A 17,592-nucleotide genomic window follows, 5' to 3' on the forward strand; every position below is an offset into this window, starting at 1 on the left:
ACTTCCAGTACGCTCCGAAACTACACAAGCGAGGCATGCTAGCAACTTATGGCGTATTGTAGCATTTTATGTGTACTATTCTAGGTACTTACTTTTGGTGGGCGAACAACCTTAAGCCGTGGGTGTGTATCTCCTATCTCGTCGTGGTTCGCGAACGCCTAGATCAATGATTACCTTAGCAGATGCGGACGGGCGGGCGGGCGGACAGACAGACAGACAGACAGACAGACAGACAGACAGACAGACAGACAGACAGACAGACAGGCAGACAGACGGACGGACGGACGGACATACAGACAGACAGACAGACAGACAGACAGACAAACAGACAGACAGACAGACAGACAGACAGACAGACAGACAGACGGACGGACGGACGGACGGACGGACAGACAGACAGACAGACAGACAGACGGACAGACGGACAGACAGACAGACGGACAGACAGACAGACAGACGGACAGACAGACAGACAGACAGATGAATGAACGGATGGATGCATGGACGTACGCATGGACAGACAAACAGACATACGCATGGACGGACGGACCCATCAATGAACAAACGTGTGGCCGTGCGGACAAACAGATGGACGGAAGCACGGACGGACGAACGAACGGACATAAGGATGGATGGACGGACAGAAGCAAGAGAACCAACGGACGGACGGACACACAGACGCACGGAACGAAGCACTGACGCACGGAGGGGCGTCAGTGCTTCGCCCCAGTTGTCATCATTCACTCCGTGGATATGTTGTGATGTTTTTTTTTTGTTATTCAGGATGATTGTTATAAAAATGACCCGTTTCCTTAGACTGTAGTATTGTCACAATTTATCTGAACTTAGGGTAGTTTCCGGCAAAAGATTCAGGGCAGATAAAAATTTATAGATCTGTCACTCACAAACAAAAGAGTGCCATTTCACAAACGCATATTCAAGATGTCTTCAAAGTCAACAAATTTATCATCCCCTTATTTGTTCTTGCAGGGTTATCAGAAGAGTCTTATCTGCCGCGATAAGCCTTGCCCACCGAAAGTGTCAAGGACCAACATTTTTAGCAAAATTGCAATCATCACTGCTTACGTAAAGCGCATGGTTGCCGCGAACATGGAGCGGCGACTTCAGTTATGTCTACGCCAGAATGTTATGTCATCAAAAGTTAACTACCAAGTTTGACGCGATAGGTTAACGAGCTCGTTTCGCAGATTCCGCTGTCGGCGTCGATATTGTTGGTCGGGAGTGAAACATCAGCGTTGTCCGTGAAGTGACATTGCAAATAAAAATATAGTGATAAAGAACTTCTGTTTGAGAGAAAATCAAACTAAGACCTTGTAGATAACCAGCAGATATTCTACCACAAGGCTTCCTCCATTGCTTTGAACTGTTGCAGACAAAAAAAAAGCTATGTAAATGTTTTTTTTTTTTAATGCGAGTAGTCTTTTTAGCGTGTGTGGCAGGCACGTATAATCTCACCAGGTGTCTGTACATGCGAATTGCACAACGAGTGACTAGTCTAAAGGTGCATCTATTACAAAGCACTCGGGTATATTTAGGCATCAGCAGCACAAAAACTTTAAGAAAGTGAAAAGCTGCGTAGCTTCCCGTATTGCCTTACGGACGGGTAGTAGATTCCTCAATGATTCTAGTCCATCGCCTTAACCACACGGTCACGACTGCGCGTATCTCACTGATTTCCTCACTGACTAGGAAATGATAATATGATAATATTAATAATAATATTAATAGTAATAGTACTAATAATAATGATAATATAATAATAAGTGACAGAGAGATTGTTATGCCTCAGTGGACGCTTTGCAGCTGTACTTGCAGAAGAAACGGCCCCTCTGCGGTGGTCTAGGGGTCAAGGTACTCGGCTGCTGACTCGCAGGTCGCGGGTTGGAATCCCGGCTGCGGCGGCTGCATTTTCGATGGAGGTGGAAATGTTGTAGGCCCGTGTGTTCAGATTTGGGTGCACGTCAAAGAACCCCAGGCGGTCGAAATTTCCGGAGCCCTCACTACGGCGTCTCTGATAACCATATGGCGGTTTCAGGACGTTAAACCCGACATATCAATCAATCTTGCAGAAGAAACTCAACGATAGTAAAGCTTTAAACTGCCAATGTTACTCGCAGAGACAATCCTTTCTGTGGGGCATGACTGATATGCCCACCGAGAAGGGAAGTGGTGCTATGCATCAAGTGGACTAAAAGACAATATGCCACCGCCAGCGGCTGAACCTGCAACCATCTTATTATGCACCTGATTCTCTTACAGTTGAACCCCTACATCCATTTTTTGTCGTATTTCTGTGAGTGTCATCTAGGTATTTTAGTCAGTGTCGCTCATAGAGCCACGCATAACAGCGCGTATGTAACACTTTTTATCAGATGGCGTCACGTAGCATGTGATTCTGTAACGAGTGTAACGTATTACCCGATAAAGTGGACGAGGGGACGAGCGCCACCGTAGCTCCATTAGTAAGGGTATCGAGTGCGTCATCCGAAGGTCACAGGTTCGGCTCCTGCCGTCGGTAAGTTGTTTTTTTTTTGCCTTCTTTACTTTCTTCGTATCTTCGCCATAATTTCTTCACGTTGTGGTCGCCTGTAATTCTTCTTGGAGCTTTCACTTTTGTAACCGAATCAAAGGTTCCCACCGACTGATTAGAGCTATTAAAATAATTTTTAAAGGCCCTTGATTTGTCGCCTCATATAAAACAAATGCAGCTTATTTCCCAGGCCATGGATCGCGAAATGAACGTTCCCTGCGTTGGGGGACGCCGCATGTACGGCGGTTTCCTTCGTGCAGCGTTACCTCCTGTACTTCAGGTAATTCATTTCTTCAGCAGCCCCGATGCTAATGAGGCCATAGTCTTCATTACGCGGGATCATAATGGCGAGCTCGTTTAAATTTTACGCAGTAATTGTGTGCTGGTGGGCTCCGATACAAAGCACGGCCCTTTAAGAGCTTTACAACTTTTCCATGGGCGCACATGAGAACAAGGCCGCGCAACTCAAGCCTCCTTTCCGGGTCTTTAGAGGTGGTAGGTGAGGAGTGGGAGGGAGGGTGCCGTTATCCAGAATCAAAAGTTTGATTACCGTTCTGTAGGAGTAAGCACAAAGAGCCGACGAATATTTCCCCGGTAAGAAACGTAAAAAATCAGGGGACCCTAAAGCTTCACCTTTAGGGGTCGAACACGATAGTGACATCCTGTTCTTATTGTGCGTACTTCCAACTCTTAGTGCACGAAACGTTTTCGAATACGACGTGCACCCACTTTGTGGCCTTAACGGAATAAGCGCCGTAGCGTGTGCGCCTTTTGTAGTGGGGTACCTGCTTTTAACCACGCAGCCATTATGATTGTCACACATCCTGACACCCGTTGGCAATGGACGCTTGTAGCATGCACTATTACTGATATATTTCATGTTGAACCGTGAAGCATGAATCCAGGACGTGTGTGTTTGTGAAGCATAAAGGCTACTTTCAGTGCGTTTCGAAGCAGAGGAAGTTCTTTTCACCATTTTTACAAGCACATGCGTGGTCATGTGATAGAACATCCGATTTCCACGAAAACCACCCGGGTTCGAACTCCACTTAGACCCGAACAACCCTGGTTTAACCTCCACTCTGCTCCATAAATAATTATCATTTCTTTATTTTAGTTGCATCATTCTGGATTTTTCGATCACGCATAGGATGATAATTTCTCGCTCACAACCAACAACGCCGACGCCGACGCGAGAATTTCTGCGAAACAAGCTCTTTAACGCTATAAGGTTAAAATAAATGAGAGTTCTGGCCTTTATTAGTTGCTTATCTCTTCCTGAACGCGAACAAAACATCACGTAACGTCAACTGTTTAGCGAGAATAAGTAAGTAAGAAATACAAGAATACAACTAACAAGAGATCTCCGGCGACGTTCAAGGTGAATGCGTGGCCAGTTTTTCTGACTCCTTACGCATGCGCACCGCTTTAATTCTTGAGCGTGCGTGCGTGAACGCAACGAGCGAGGCTATAGCGCAGCTCGTATATACGCACGTGTGCTAAGGAGGGATTGTATGGAACTCGGCTGATCACCGGCTAACGAGCTTTGTGTGTATACGTGCATTACAGTGACGGCGGAGCACCCTTTGGCGCCCGTCGGCGCGCCGCCTTCACACACTCTCTCTCTCCCTCTCTTCGTTCACGTATCTCTGAAGCTACGTGGTTCTCGTGCACGCAACTAGCGCGAGGCGCCCACGGTCGCGCGTTTAACTCGTGACAAATCGTGCCCAGCGTGGCGGTCAGTCTACCGGCCAGCCGACGGGAGCCGCGTCCGAATGGGGAGCGTGGGAACCCAAACAATGCTCGCACCAATGGGCGAGGCTCCTTGGGCGAGTCCTTTCCTTTCTCGTTTCGCCCACACCGGATACCTGCCTTGGCCAGCGGGGCAGGCCTCGCCCGCGTTTATTTTACAGGTGCAACGCGCCGCGTTCACCAGACGACGCGAACGTGAGACAATGAAACCACTAATCACCATCATCATCATGCGCCCGAACTATACCTCACAATGCGCACTGACTTGTCCCGGTAAACTGATCCGTTCGAGAGGTAAAGCCATTGTAAAAAGAAGGAGGTCACTCAAAACAACGGGTGTTGAAAAATATGCTGGGAGAGCTCCTTTTCTCTTTTTCTTGGTACACTTTGTTTTGTGGCGCATATTGATATTCACAATACCACTCTTACGCTATCGCAGCTCATAGGCAAGACCATTGAAATGCATAACAATAAATAACAGAGTAAGCCGACCAATGACAAATTTCTCGAGCGAATGAGAAGCTTCGCTAACTCGGTCCCAGAGCCCCATTCACGGGGTGTTCTGACGCTCGGACTATTTCAAACAGGTCCTTATATCGGACATGTTATAGCGCAGGTAGCACATTATGAAAACAGAAAGAAGTTCTTATGGACCGACACCCTTCTTAAGTTGGTGCCGTGTTCTGACAGATGTGTAAGGGTTCCATACAATCACTTCATTCGTTTGTTGATCTTCCTGGGAAAAAAAACTCTGTTTTTCATTTAGCCTTATCATGTTACCGTGACAAATGGGAAATCAGCGTTCCAACGTACCAGTTTTCCCAATAGACAATTCTATGCTTTCCAAAATATTTCTGTGCGTTAGATTTCTTCCTTGGGTATGTTGATCCGCCCATCAGCCGCGATAGCAATCAGCCTGATGCCATAGTGACGTAATCCCTGACGCCCGTGAGAAAGGTTCTCCGAATAGGGTCAGTCACCAGAACACGACCACCGACGATTACAGTGAACGTTAGTCTGGCTGCTAAGTTTTTTTTTTTTTGCGTTTGCGTTGTACTGGATACCGTAGCCGGAGAACGTGCGAGGCCGGATAGGTGGTGCCGTCTGACGGGGATGAGATGAACAAGGCAAGCATAATATTGTTAGTTCAGAAATATAGTACATTGCACTTCCTTGGGGGTGTGAATTTGCGGCAGTGGCCTGATATCGATTGAGTTGACTTTTTACTCTTTTTCCCTAAATGAGACCAGACGAAAGCAAACAAACGGGTCAGTGATTGCGGTTGCATGAAGTGTCGCAAGATGCCGGTTCCATGAAGCAGTAACCCCTTTTAGTTATTAGGAATGCTGGATAGGCTAAAAATATCTCCTCTCAGTACAGAAAGTCGCTATGAAGAAAGCGTTAACGTGTTAACAATTTCGAATGACTGCAGACGCAATTACAAGTCCTAATTTTTGTGATCGGGAAAAGAGCGCAACAACAATCTCTACAAGCTCAGTCGTACTAATTGTAGAGTCTGTTCATCATCATCGTTATCATCAGCATCATCATCAGGACAAAGGTCTCTACCGTGTTGCGCCACTCAACTCGGTCCTGTGCTTGCTGCTGTCACTTTCTATCCGAAAACTTCCTAATCTCATCTGCCCACCTAACTTTCAGTCTTCCCCTCACCCGGTTCCCTTCTCTGGAAATTCAGTCAGTAACTCATAACAACCAGTGGTTATCCTGCCTACGTGCTACGTGTCTGGCCCACGTCCATTTCTTGCCTTCCTTTCAACTATGATATCTTTAACCGCGGTTTGTTCTCTGGTCCCCTCACCTCTCTTCTTGTCTTTTTAGATTACACTTATCATTTTGCTTTCCATCGCTTGCTGCGTACTTAAGTTTAACCCTCTTTGTGAACCTCCAAATGTCTGCTCCGTAGATAAGTAACGGCAAGATGCAGCTGTTATATACCTTCCTTTTAAAAGATAGTGGCAATCTACCAGTCATTATTTGAGAATGCTTACTGAATGTGCTCCACCCCATTCGAATTCTTTTAGTTACTACAATCTCGTGGTTCAGCTCCGCGGTTACTACCTGTGCTAAGTATATGTACTCTTTTACAACTTCAAGTAAACTGCAACCTATCTCGAAGCGATGTTCAACACCGAGGTTGACCATTACGGCCATGGTGAGTTTGATCCCGCCGTGGCCGGGATGGCATAAAATATTGCATGAAATATGGATGTATATTGCCCTCAATCCAACATAACAGTGCCACAAAGATTGATAATTATGTCCGCATTCAAGGTTGTTTATACGTTCCCGTGATAACTTACTTCATGCACTCACCAAATAAACATCATTGGAATCACTGTATACCTAAAGCATGGTCATGTTTTAATGCATGGTCATGTTTTAAATAAGTGATGACCAGTGAATACATAATAAAACCATACTGTATTAATCTCTCTGCCCGTTTTCTATCACGGATCTAATCGATATTGGTTATCGCACCAAGCAATGCTGAGAGTGCAGCATGTCCCTAGCAGTTTATCACTGTACCATTTAAACTGCGAGTAGAAGTCTTCACGTTGAACAATGCTCGCGTTAGCAACAACCACGTGAGCTTTAACGCGAGATCGTGCAACTAATCTCCCCGATCCAGATCGTGCACAGTTGATACTTATTCCAACGTGACGAGGAGTTCTCGTCCGGAATAACAGTGGGGGCCGTTCCGTCAGCTAGGCTTGGATCACGAGCCAACATAAACCCTTACGTATCACATTTGCATAATCTCAGAGAGATATAGGACTGGCACCAGGCTTTTCTGGCATGGTTAGCTCCATAGGAACGGGGAGCCTTTGTTCAAGCCGGAAGCCGTACTCAGAAAGAAGGCTTTCTCAATACGTTTGAAAGCGGCCGCTGATCACTAATAATTCGGCTAGCAACAGGCCTCAGAACTCAGGCTGTACCTGCACCCGCATTTCATGCGCAATGTCCTTCACGTTGTAAGAAAGCGGGAGTCTGCATGTCGAAGCGAGTGCGTCGATTACTTGGCGCTTACAATGGAGCACAGTTTTATTACTCCTCACTGCAGCTTCTCATTCAAAGTAATCTCGCTACTGCCAGATTGGACGATGTCCACCAGACCATGAATCAGATCGAGGCTAATTGTCAGAAGGCATGACAAATAGCTTCATTAACGTGGCTAGTGCTCGCGTCGTTGCCAAGCTGGGAATGTTGCGTTGTAATCGTCCGATTAGTGAGTATACTCTCTGTTTGCGTTGTGTACCGTGTAGAGAAAATCTGTTTCACCTCGAATTTTCTCGTTTTATCACGGGTCAGACAAACTGTCATAGGTAACATGCGCTCACAAACCACTTGCCGACCACGTAGGTACATGTATGTACGTGAAATGTCTGTTGTAAAGTTTCCATATATTTCCCCTATGACGCTGAGTAAAAAGTAACACTGTCTCCGCCTGACGCCGATACACCTGCCATAGTACTGATGCGGTTATGGCATTTAACTGCGTGTAATAAAGTCACATCCATAAATCCAGCCACGACCGCTGCACTCTGATGGCCGCAGCATTCAAGAAGCTTATGGCAACTCTGCGCTTGTGAAACCAGATAAAGTACGTAGCGTGGACGCCCAACCATTCTCGTACATAGACCTCCCGCTGCTCCGTTGACTAAAGCGTCGACGACGCCAATGTTTGACGTAGGCATGCAGGGTTTCCTAGCACGAGGGAAATCCCGTTAGGCAGATTCGCAAACTCGGTGTGCGAGTTGAGCGCTAAATTTTGCTGCACTTTGTCGACTTCCTGCTTGTTCCGAAAGTTGAGATAGGCGTAGTCGCAGCGAGCCCCGTCAGGTTGTTTCTCCCATGCGTAGCGCAAGGAAAGGCACATGCTTTCGTTCGGCGAAGTGTTGGCACTTTCTCACGATCGGCGCCTGAGTCACTAACCTTTTCGAAACGTTTTTAGCGATTCTAAGTTAACTATGGTCACTACTTCTTGGTCATTTCAGTGAGATTATGTCAAACCACGTTTATTCAATCCAACACGGTTTTGAGCATCGCTAGCCTTCTCGTGGCATGTATTGAGCGCTTTGCTGTTAGCGTGATTGCGTCACATGAGACGCACAGATGGACGACCTCCATGGAAGACCTGCATAGATGAATGGGCATCCAAAGGGCTCCACACCTAAAACGCCGGTTTAGTTATCTCTAGGTGCTTGTTAGCAGGCCAGAGTAGGGTGCCTCGTAAGTTTTGTTCTTTTAAACGTGTATTGGACACAGCAATTTTTTCTTTTTATTTGCGGAATTGTCGAGACTGTGTTGAAATAGCTATTATTTCGACATACGCAATTAGGCCACTTTTTTGACCATAACCATTGAGAATGGAGCACTTCCAAGTGAAAATAAATGAAACTAAAGCAACTTCGACCATTCATTCGTTTTTCCACCTCTTATTAGCTGGCACGTGACGTCTTTTCAAGAATTGGCTAAACAAAGTTCTGTGTGCATAAACATTTACAGCTAAAATCTTTGATGTAGACTATGTAGCGCCCTCTCTCGCTAGTTTGTACAATATTGCACTCACTTGCGCTGCCTTCTTCACAACTGCCACGTCATGAAATTTAAGTGGGCAGTTCCACCTAGTATTAGGACGCACTTCACATTTCTCTATACACTGACCTTGTTACACCTGTCACCCATTCAGACAAAATAAATATGCATTAGTTTAACGACAAGGCAGGAGGTGATAATCAGCTTCAATATAGCTGCCTACGCTACCTGCCGGCAAACTCCAGATTTCAATTCCAGATTTCAATTGATGCAAACACCAAGCCTGCCCGTCCGCCCGTGTTATGGGACACTTAACTGCTAACGTATGATGATTGCGAATCTGCGTGCCGGCCAGCTGTCGTTCGTTGAGGAGCTATCCGGTTCTCGTCTCGAGCAAAGCAGAGCACTCACCGGACAAGAATTGACGCGTTTTCTCACGCAGCCCTGACTGTGACGGAGCTGTCATCGTGTCGATTGGGAATGTGGACCTGTCAAGGACCGGCCGGCGAGACCGGCATGAGCCAATCAACACCGCCACCGGCGATCGTTCAATCGCTGGTGGAAACTATTGCGATCATGGGATGTCGTCTTTTGATAAGAATGGCGCGCTTTATCCACCTTTGATGTCTTGCTCCTTGTGAGGAGCACGACGGGGCATACCATGTTTTTCATATACTGACTCATCCTGCAATTGGTGTTGTGCGATGTTCAGCGGAAGAACCCTCGACTTCAAAATCCTGAATAGCCTTCGTTCGCCAGCTTTACAGACCATGTTATTCTCTGTTTAATGCGTATTCTCTGTTCTAAAATGAAATAATTGTCATCCTATGCTTCGGAGGTCAAACATACTTCTGAAATGCATAGATAATAACAAGACTGCCTTCAAGTTGTCCAAATATTTCACCCCCGTTGAGAGTTTCGAAAGCGCCCCGCCGCGGTGGTCTAGTGGCTAAGGTACTCGGCTGCTGACCCGCACGTCGCGGGATCTAATCGCGGCTGTGGCCGCTGCATTTCCGATGGAGGCAGATATGCTGTAGGCCCGTGTGCTCAGATTTGGGTGCACGTTAAAAAACACTCCAGAGCCCTCCTTTACGGCGTCTCTAATAATCATATAGTGATTTTGGGACGTTAAACTCCACATATCAATCAATCAGTCAATCAATCAATCAATCAATCAGAGTTGAAAAAGCAGTATACCTTTTCGGTGAGGTTGCTCATCCAAACATGACAATAATTTGGCTTCTACGTTCATTTGTCGGAAATATCATAATTTTGTTTTCAAGTGCGTACAGATTGCCATATCTCCTGGTACTATTAGTGCAGACATTTATACAATTGTTACACTATTGAAACAGCTTACTTTATTATGTTAATTGTGCACCACTTGTGCGCGCCGACCACAGGAAATATAGATTAAAATCGGTGAAGCCAGCGATCGCTTGCAAGGTGTTGTGCCTTTTAGTAAACACACGTGCAGTGCAATCCGCAATCTTCAGTCGTCTGGCGGTGGCTGACAATACGAATTTAACGGTCTAATGATGAAGGCAGGGCATATGTTCAACTGACTAGGTCAGTGTGGCGGCTACTTTGGAAGACGTAGCAAATTTTATTCCCGTATTGGCTGCTGCGGCTAAGTGTATGCGTCGTAGTGCTGTCAATCGGGAGGTTGCAAGTGCGAACTATCGAATAATATTTAAAAAAAAACACAAAAAACGCCACCACACCTGCAACAGAAGGCGCAGTGGTTACGGCGTAAGCAACGAAAGCAGCACTACTAGAGCACGTTCTAAATTATATAGAAACTACAAGCACAAGGACGCTTTCAAAGTACGCACTATGCAATAAATCTCAAGATTCGGCTAGATGAGAGCCACACTGCACCATTACTCATAATTTTGTGGAGAATCTAGCTACCCGCTACAAACTTGTAAGTCATTATGCCACTCTTTTGATACTGAGGCTGACGACGAAGGAATTATGGCTGAGCACTTTGTAACGTGTTGAAAGGTTTAAACGACCAATTAGGCACATAATTCACAAACACATATTACACAATTTGCATCGTGTGACATTTGGTTGTTATTTTACTCTTTCGCCATGTATATTGCCTATGTTAACGTGCTTCGTTTCCGAGATGAAGCCTGTATAGGGTCTTTTTAAAAACAACTTTCAAACACCGGTATTGCTCTCTGGCAGAATACCTAGCTTTCATCATATGGTGTGCTTTAACGCACACTGCCTTTTGACAGTGCGCAGGGCTCTAGCTTTCTGCCTCCATCAAAATTCAACCGATGCGGCTGGGACCGAACCCTCAACTTTAGATTCAGCCGCCAAGAACCGTAACTTCTATACCACCATGGCTGACCACGTCATATTTATAACAGACGTGGCAATCGAGCACTCCGGAAATTTTGACCACCTGGTGTTCTTTACCATGCACTCGCACTGTACACCGCATAGAATTCCTAAAGTTAACTAGAGGAGATTATGTCGCTGCGATCGTTCAGCGACCATGGGAATGATGGATAGTACGGACATTTGCCTAGTCTTCGTACTTGAGGGTGGCAAGTCATACTTGCGGCTTCGTTTGTTGCTTTGTTTCGGTTTGGTTCTGAAAAAATAAAAAGGTTCAACTGTTTTGAACTTTGAAAGGTAAGTCTAAAAGAATAAGGTGGTGAAGCGCAATCACTGAACATTTGTTGATTTTTGGTTTCTAAAAAAAAAGCTCCAAGCCACACGAACACAAATGGAGCCAATAATAGGCCAGAAGTACAAATATTGGACAAATGTGTCTACCACCCATCATTCCCATGCTCGCTGGAACGCCGTGCGTTGCAGCTCCCGTAGACACTAGCACCAGAGTTCCCTCTAGTGTATATTTAGGAAACTCTATGGTACACCGAACTTAAGCATTTCGCCTATATCGCAATGTGACCCCGGCAACCGGGGTCAAACCCTCAATCCGAGCGCTGTAACATTGCACAGGTCTTACAATTCAACATACAGATATCGGACCACGCTTTCAGCCTTGTGCGGTGCAGGTTTAGCTTACGGCAGGAAAACTGAGAACTCGTCGCAAATTTACTGCAAATAGGTTCCTTACAATTTTTCGATACTTTTTGGGCAGTATAGCAGAGTCCCTAACAGGCCACATAGCACATATAACGACATCATAAAACAATGCCGTCATTTCGTTCTTTCGACTCACCGCGCATGGTGGTATTAAATATGAATCATCGCACGTCCTGTGCCGCGGGTACGGACTAAATTGACAGCTTAATACTCCGACATCGCGGGCAAAGCGCTTTTTCCCTAGGCGGTTAACTCTCAAAGTTGCCCGATCGACTGTCGCCTTGTACGTAGAAGCCATATTTTCCGGAGCCTGTAGCGTCGTTAAGTTGATGGCGTTCACACGGTCCCCGACCCACTGAAAGGAAAGCTAAAGACAAGTAAGAAGGATATGCCAGAGACGAAGAACAAATGAAAATCCCAGGACACCGCACCCCGTAGCACGCCAACACAAAATTAAAAAGAAACGAAAAGTAGGTAGTGAATAGGCAGGGGGCGAAAAGGCGCAGAATGCTCCCAGCGTGCGCGTGTCGATCTTTCACGACTCCACGATGCTTCCGGAGCGCGAGCGCCACTCTGAGCGCCCACCGGAATTGCCGCTGCAGTTCCGCGAATCGACCCAGCGTCGATTTGCCGGGACGTGGCCCTCGTAGGTGCAAGAAGAGGAGGCGCCCCCGTTGATGTCTCCATCTCAATCGCCCCTGTTCCCGGGTGCGCGTACCACCTCGTTTTCGGTCGTTTTTCTTTTCGACACCGTCTCGCGTACTACTCCGATCAGCACCCACGCACCGACCACCCACCCCCACCCCGCCCTTCCATCTAACATTCTTCCGTTTTGCTAACGCCCTTCGCTTGGCGTCTTCGTGTGGAACCGGTTTTCCTCGCTTCTCTATTTGTTTATCACTATTAGTTTGTTGCTATTGGTGACGTATTGAAACACGCACAAAGCTGGTGCTCGCGACCCCTATAGAGCGCTGCCCCTTTGAATGCATTGTTATGTCGGTCACAACCCCCCCCCCCCCCCCCCAACACACACACATACCACACACAATTCCCGTCTGTGATCGCTCCCGTCAAGCAGCTCTAGTCAAACGTCCAGTAAATCGCTGCCTAGTGCGACAGTGTAGCGGACGCATGATAAAGCATCAAGGTGCTACTCATGTTTAATGAGATAGTACTCTCATTCTCAGCTATATAGCCAAAGAAATCTGTTCATCCTTTGATCTGTCTGTACCGTATTGTTTTTCACAGAAGAATACAAATAGTTCCAACCCCGCTGCTGGGTCTAGTGGCTAAGGTACTCGGCGGCTGACCCGCAGGTCGTGGGATCGAATCCCGGCGGTGGCGGCTGCATTTCCGGTGGAAGCGGAAATGCTGTACGCCCGTGCGCTCAGATTTCGCGCACGTTATAGAACCCCAGGTGGTCGAAAATTCCGGAGCCCTCCATTATGGCGTCTGGCACAATCATATGGTGGTTTTGGGACGTTAAACTCTGCATATCAATCTATCAATACATATTGTTGTACAGGACCTACGAGTGAAAATTTAAATAGCGGTAAAGCATAGCGAATAATGATTTGAACTGTTAGTGTACCAAGGGTGTAGTCGACTCTAGAATGCACACTCGATCTTCAGAGATGCGTGGCCTCGAGCCCTTGACCCTAATAGTCTACAGGAGCTCGAACTTGAAGTCTGATTATCTAAATGCATCAAGTGGCAGTGCTTAGAGGGCTGTGGCTGAACTAGCTCCGGCTGGTGGAAATAAAGCGCTACAGTATGCTCCTGATAACTAACAGACAATGATGCCAAAAAAGTACTAGGAATGTTGTTAAAGGTAATTGTAATGCAAATTTGCAGAGAGAAAAGTGAACGACAAGATAACTTTCCACCGGCATGGACCGAACCTGCCAATTCCGAATAGCGCGTCCTGTATATGCTATATACTAGTGGGCTACGGCGGTGGTCACCCCTCCGTGCACTTTATATGTTAAGTATGTGCATTTAAAAGTGGAAGCGCCAGTTGGCACCAGCAGTTGCCATCGCGGCAAGTCTGGAACACTCTTCTTGCCGGCAGTTATATACCCTATAAAATGGACGGAGGGATGACCACCGGTTCGCCACAGCGATAGGGTATCAGACGCGTTATGCGACGGTCGATGGTTTGGATGCGGCCGGCGGCAAGTTATTTTTTATCTACAGTTACCTTTTCGCATTTACATTACAATTCTAATACCATGCCCACTACTTTGCTTGGTATTACTGTCCATTAGTTGTCATCGAAGTTGCGTCGGAAACAGAAAGCGACGAATTAAGTTTACGATTCTTTCCTGCCGTACGTTTCTATGTTAATAACGAACTTTGGAGACCATGGGAAGCACCAGCAAATGACTGTGCGAGATTATAAAATGGTATGCTCGTCATGTTGTCTCTTACTAATCTAAGATGAGTTCAGAAATCTCGAATTCAATGAACGTAGATGTGCGTATATGCAGCAACAAGTAACATCTCGAAATCGCAATCCAAGTTGCTTTGTGGAATTTCCGTGTGGTTACCAGCATAAAAAAATTTTACACGAAAACACACGTAAGCACTTCATCATTGACATTATGCAGAGGAACCCTTGTAACACATCTGGTAATGAAATCCAAGAAAATGACTTTAATGGAATCTCGACCTTCATTTCCAAGTATATCGCCTTCTGCGGCCCGCTAAATGAAAATGCAATCTTGAATAACCGTAGGCCTGCTTGGAGCACACACTTGCAGGGGCGACATCTGTAGAGCCCGCTTTCAACTTTTGTGGACAACCATTACAATTACATTTGTAAAGTAAGAACTACGCCATGAGTTATCATATACTTTACGAGGTGGGGAAGCACCCAATATGTCATTGAGCGTCATTCTGCGGAGAAGTGAGGTACCCGCTGCACATTTCCAAGGCATTACCTGAACTGCATTGATGCTGTGGCCATATAGTTACCTAAAATTAAATAGAGGGGACTCTGGCACTGCGATTGTTCATCGACCATGGGAATAATGGGTAGTACACACATTTGCCTAGTCTTTGTACTTGCAGGCGGCGAATCGTACTTGCGGCTTCGTTTATAGCTGTGTTTCGGTTTTGTTTTGAAAGAAAGATTCAACCCTTTTGAACTTCGTGACCCGATTTGGAAAGGTAAGTCTAAAAGAATAAGATGGCGAAGCACAACCGCTGAACATTTGCTAATATTTGTGTCGTGAGAAAACAGCTCCAAGACACAGGGAGCCAAAAGCAGGCCAAAAGTACAAAAATTAGACAAATGTGTGTACTACCCATCATTCCCATGATCGCTGAAGCGCCGTGCGTTGCAGCTCCCATAGACACTAGCGCCAGAGTTTCCTCTAGTGTATATTAGGAAACTCTATGGCTGTGGCTGATGGCGACGAAGAAATACAGCTGCGCAGTTTGTAATGAAGAGGAAGATTCAGATCAGCCACTCGTTACGCAGTTCGCATTGTGTGGTATTCAGTTGTTACTTAATTTTGCTCTCTTTTGTCTTTGTATTAAATATGTTAGTGTGCTTCCTTGTCCAATATTACTCCTGTAGCGTGGCTCTGGCGCAGAGCACTCGACTGCCATGCAGAGGGCCGGGGTTGAAATCCTGCTCGATTCTGGACATGTTCTTCTCATTTCACGTGATCGCGTTTACAGACACCGGTGGCAGCACCGGCAGACGGTTGTCATCAAAGTCGGCGATTATTAGGATCTCATGACGGCTTTCATATTAAAATACTCCCGCAGTAGCAAACTGGTTCCATGTTTCTATTGTGTGCCTCCTGAATAGCTTTCGGCCCCACGGACTCGCATCGACAGTCATCTTTTACGAAAGCCTGATTTCTGTCTACATTTATCGCATCTTCACATATATACGATCACCGCGTTCTTACCTCCGGATCAACACACAAACATTCACTCGTGATTCAGTAGGCCCGCTCCCACGCTGATCAGAGAGACCATGTCACTGTCAATTATCTCTGCTCTATATTGGAGTCCCTGACACGGGACCTACATGCCGATCGACCTCATGACACGGCAGTGAACAGACAACCGCCGAAGAGTTTTGCGCATCGGAACGCATGGGTCACGATATCGTGTCGTTTCGAATTTTTCACCATTGCGGGGATTGCATAACCCCTCGGAAACCCGAGAGAGTTGCTGCTCGTTCGCTGTGGTTTTACAGCAGAGCATTGTACGACCTGAAGAAATATGCGTTCTTCGACAGAATGCGTTGCAAAGGAAAAGCCGATGTCAAAGCAGACTTCCTGACAAGGGGTCAGTAGTGGTTTAAAGAGGCGACCTTTGCTAAAGGTTCTGCTTTTCACTTTCGGTAGGGAGTCAATGTTACTCGGGGAGATAGGGGCCATGAGGACACCATTTAGCAAGCTCTTTATGACTCTCCTCGCTACAATATGCATGTAGGGACAATCACTCGCTACTTTACTCACTGGATGTGGCAGACAGATGAGCAGTAAACTACACATGACAATACAATGTAAGACTTTGTAACATCATACGGCAATAGACCTGTTCTATTCACTTCCACCTTATATAGTGCTCATTAGGCTGTGTACGTGCTTATGCTCACTGTACATGATCGACAGCTCCCCTCCCCTCAATCTCTCTCTCTCTCTCTCTCTTTTAAGTTTGCATCTACTGTCGTTTGTGTCGGGTATAGAAAATCAGGTTTACCTTGTCTGATCATCTTCACTCATTTTAGCATTTTCTTTCTGAATTTTGTGCACTCGCACTTTCCTTCGCCGTGGACAGCAACCGTAGTGTTTCCGCCCATGTGCGAAATCGCGCAACCAGGCTTTTCCCCCCATTTACCTTCCCCAAAGCAAGGTTGCCGCGTGTCCACTCAACTAGCTCTGTTTATGCTGCCACAATAATATATAACATTTAGATGGCGTGGATAACCAAATATCAGAGAGGTGGCAGCCCCGAACCACTTCTTGACGCCTTCATTAAGAGCCGAGCCACGATGCCGAAATCTGAAGTAAGCCGAGGTGTGTGGAGGAGCATCCTAGCTTGCTTCGCATATCGCCTTCGAGCGACAAAATATACCCCCGGGCTGTCTTTCGGCACCGCTGTTTCTCCACAAAATGGAAATTCCCTCATAACTTAACGTGCTGATATGCTGAACGAAAAATATTGGACACCGAAGTACCAGGCCAAATTCAGGGAATGAAAGGAAGCAGCCCGTGACGTCTGCATACAGCACATGCGCTCACTCGAAAATATGAGAAAAAGGGAAGACTGCAAGCAATATGCATGCAACGCTTTTTCTAGTTACATCGGGCGTGACATGTTTGGCTTTGACGCCCGAAGCGAAGGGGTGTTCCGCGTCACCTGGTGCGATGAATCCGATGAATTCACAATACTTGAACGCCGCTGGCAATAGAAATACTGAAACAGAAGGTGGGATGTTGTTCTGCTTGTATATCGAACAGCGTTGCGCATACTGTGTTCCGTGTCTACCTTACCAAGTGAAATTTCGAAACCAGTGGTTTGCTCATCAGACATGAAAAGCATTGACTCAGTGCTGTACATTTGCCCGAATTCTTTTTTCTGCAATTCTGATGGTAAAATACGAGCTTGCAATTTCCTAAAGAAACAAAAATGTA

At 46.3% G+C, this 17,592-nt stretch overlaps 1 protein-coding gene across 1 annotated transcript in view; it reads left to right on the forward strand.

Moving 5' to 3' along the window:
* The window catches only part of LOC142803951 (venom allergen-1-like), a 91,081-nt gene that overhangs the window by 54,133 nt on the left and 19,356 nt on the right, over positions 1 to 17,592 (forward strand). The window lies entirely within an intron of this gene.

Source organism: Rhipicephalus microplus, chromosome 3 (assembly GCF_043290135.1).
Source record: "Rhipicephalus microplus isolate Deutch F79 chromosome 3, USDA_Rmic, whole genome shotgun sequence".
Lineage (NCBI taxonomy): Eukaryota > Metazoa > Arthropoda > Arachnida > Ixodida > Ixodidae > Rhipicephalus > Rhipicephalus microplus.